The sequence below is a fragment of the Lolium rigidum genome, chromosome 3 (genome assembly GCF_022539505.1).
Source record: "Lolium rigidum isolate FL_2022 chromosome 3, APGP_CSIRO_Lrig_0.1, whole genome shotgun sequence".
NCBI lineage: Eukaryota > Viridiplantae > Streptophyta > Magnoliopsida > Poales > Poaceae > Lolium > Lolium rigidum.
In genome coordinates this window covers 282,333,371-282,337,043 of record NC_061510.1, presented here as the reverse complement: position 1 = coordinate 282,337,043, position 3,673 = coordinate 282,333,371, and positions in this window count along the sequence as shown.

The following is a 3,673-nucleotide window of genomic DNA, read 5'->3' as shown; positions in this document are numbered from 1 at the left end:
TTCCTTACTAGGATTTCTGAAACAAAAAACAGCGGAAAACAGGAACTGGCACTTTGGCATCTCGTCAATAGGTTAGTTCCGGAAAACGCATAAAAATGATATAAAGTGTGAACAAAACATGTAGGTATTGTCATAAAACAAGCATGGAACATAAGAAATTATAGATACGTTGGAGACGTATCAGTGGGGGACCTAGCAGTGCATCGAGCACATATTGCAGATTTCCACCATTGAGGAAAATCCTCACATGACAGAACCAGTCGATGAAGTTGCTACCATTGCTTTTAAGCTTTTCTTTCTCTAGGAACTGGTTAAAACTGATGGAGGGGGACGCCATGATCTACAACATATTTGCAAAGAGTTTAGACTAAGTTTATGATAAATTGAGTTCAATTTTAATTCTTAAATTAACTAGGTGAACTCCCACTCAAAACAACATCCCTCGCATTGTCTTAGTGATCACACGAACCAAATCCACTACACCAAGTCCGATCTTCACGAGAAAAGATGTAGCTTCAAAGGCAAACACTCAAAGTGTTCATCATATCATTCATATGACTCATGCTCTACCTTTCAGTATCCCATGTTCCGAGACCATGTCTGTACATGCTAGGCTCGTCAAGGCAACCTTAGTATCCGCGTGTGCAAATCTGGCTTGCACCCGTTGTATGCACAGGTAGAATCTATCACACCCGATCATCACGTGATGCTTCGAAACGACAAGTTTTAGCAACGGAGCATACTAAGGATGAACACTTTATTATCTTGATATTTTGTGAGAGGGGTCATCTTATAATGCTACCGTCGCGATCTAAGCAAAATAAGATGCATAAAGGATTAACATAACATGCAATTCATAATGTGTGATATGATGTGGCCTTTCTTCTTGTGCTTTTGATCTCCATCTCCAAAGCACGGACATGATCTCCATCATCACCAACATGGTGTCAAGGTCAGTGGCGCCGCTTCATGGTTGTCCATCACTTATAGCTACTATAACAACTACTTGAAATAAAGCTATTACATGATGAATAGACACGCATGTCTTTAACAAAAATTAAAGACAACCATTAGTCTCCTGCCGGTTGCCATAATACAATAATGAACATCTCATACATAAAATATAATCATCATCACATGGCCATATCACATCACCAAACCCTGCAAAAACAAGTTAGACGCCTCTAATTTGGTTTGCATATTTTGCGTGGTTTAGGGTTTTCGAGTGAGATCCAATCTACCTACAAACATGAACCACAACGGTGATACTAGTGTTGTCAATAGAAAGAGCAAATTGAATCTTCACTATGGTGGGAGAGACAGACACCCGCAAAGCCACTTATGCAATACAAGTTGCATGTCAAGCGTGGAGCAAGTCTCATGAGACAGTCATGTAAAGTTAGCCCGGACCGCTTCATCCCACCATCCCGCAAGATGCAAAGTACACTAACTAAAAACAACAAAAGCATCAACGCCCACAAAAACCATTGTGTTCTACTCGTGCAACAGATCTATGCATAGACACGGCTCTGATACCACTGATGGGTTCGTTGCATGGAAAATAAAAAATTCTACCGTGAACATGAACAAAAACCAAGATCCAATCTAGGAAGAAGCAAGATCTAATCTACCAATATCGAAGCAACGAGAAGATTGCGAGACTAACCCTCAAAGATTCCAAAGCCTACGAGATTAATTTCATTGTTGATGTAGTTGATCGTCCGTGCTGCAATCCGGCAGCACTTCGTACTCCGTTGTGCATACGGTGTCGATGAAGCCCGTCCTCTCCCCGTTCCAGCGGGCAGCGGAGGTGTGGTAGATCTCCTGGGAATCCCAGCAGCACGATGGCGTGGTGGTGGTGGTGGAGGAGAAAAGCTGCAGGGCTGCGCCTAAGCCAGAGCAACGTATCGGTGGGAGAGAGAGGTGGCCAGAGGACAAGGGATGAAGGAGGGCTGCGCCCCTGCCCCCTCCCCTCTTTATATAGTGGGGGGGTGCGGCCAGGGGTGACTTGGCCCCTCCTCCAAGCCCTAGGCCGGCGGCCAAGATGGGGAAAGGGGGGGAAACTTCCCCCCAAGTTGATCCCCCCTAGGGTTTTGGGGAAACCCTAGGGGTTTGGCCGGCTGGGCCTTGGGGGCATGTGCCCCTGGCCCATTAGGCTAGGGAGCATCCCCTCGGCCCATGCTAGGCCTCCTAGGGTCGTGGGCCCACTGGTGGGACCCCCATAACCTTCTAGAACCTTCCCGGTCTTACACCGGAAAAATCCCGAAGTTTTCCGAAACCTAGAATTCAACTTCCCTTATATGAATCTTATTCTCCGTACCATTCCGGACCTCCTCGTGATGACCTGGGTCCCATCCGAGACTCCGAACCAATAGCGGGATCTAGAGATCCATAATGGCTCCCACACATTCAACGATAACTTAGTGATCGACTGAATCATTTACATATGATACCGATTCCCTTTGTCACGCGATACTTTACTTGTCCGAGGTTCGATCATCGGTATCACCATACCTTTTTTCAACCTCGTTACTGACAAGTACTCTTTACTCGTACCATGGTATTGTATCTCTTGTGACCCAGTCACATTGTTGCAAGCTAATTAGACGACATTCCACCGAGAGGGCCCAGAGTATATCTATCTGTCATCGGGATGGACAAATCCCATTATTGATCCATATGCCTCAACTCACACTTTCCAAATACTTAATCCCATCTTTATAACCACCCATTTACGCAGTGGCGTTTGATGTAATCAAAGCATCCTTCCGGTGTAAGTGATTTACATGATCTCATGGTCGAAGGACTAGGTAACTATGTATCGAAAGCTGCGGTGACCCTGCATACCACTGCATGTTGTAGTATGCCAGTCGTTGATATAACATTCACGAAGTACCATTCCGCAAATATTACATCCCTCAGAGTAGTACAACAGAACATAGCAAGGTCCATAACTCATTCACATATTATTACAATTAACATACACATGTCGTCTCGGAGCTCCTCTTGGGTCCTCAGAGGAATACTCCTAGGTTCGAGGCGAACCCAACTTAGTTTACAATATATAAGTCTCATTAAGTGATACATTTATTTCCTCGAGCAGCTAAATATTAAGAGTTCGTGCTGCTCGGCTACAACTACTACTCGGTTCTTCTAGGCTTGATTTCCACCGGAAGCCTCCCCGGTTCCGTAGACTATGAGATAGTCTACGCCTTCAACTCCTCCTGAGAGGTTAGGTTCATCGTAGCCGATGATCTCGGCGTTTTCATTGTTGTCGCAGTCCTCTTCCAGACGATTCAGACAATCTAAGCATGGGATTTAAGAGTGGTATGAGTACGAGCGTACTCAACAAGTTCATTATAGATAAGAGGTGTTTAATGCACTAACTACGATACTAGACCAGAAAGACTAATACCAATGCAAGTTTTGTTAAACGTTTCTTCAGGAGATTGCTTTTATTTCAAAGAGCTATGTCCGTCAGCCTTCACCGGTTTACTAGAACTTCATGGAGCTCCTTTCCGGCCGCGTTCGCAGTTCCTCATCCCGGAACAGGGAGTGACAGATCACGGTTCTTTACACTCTGCAGAGGTGTGTTGCTTTACCCATAAGAGATCTTAACCTTGGTGCCAACCGGGCAGCTTTCCCGTCCACACTTCCTTCGGTGTGAGGCCCG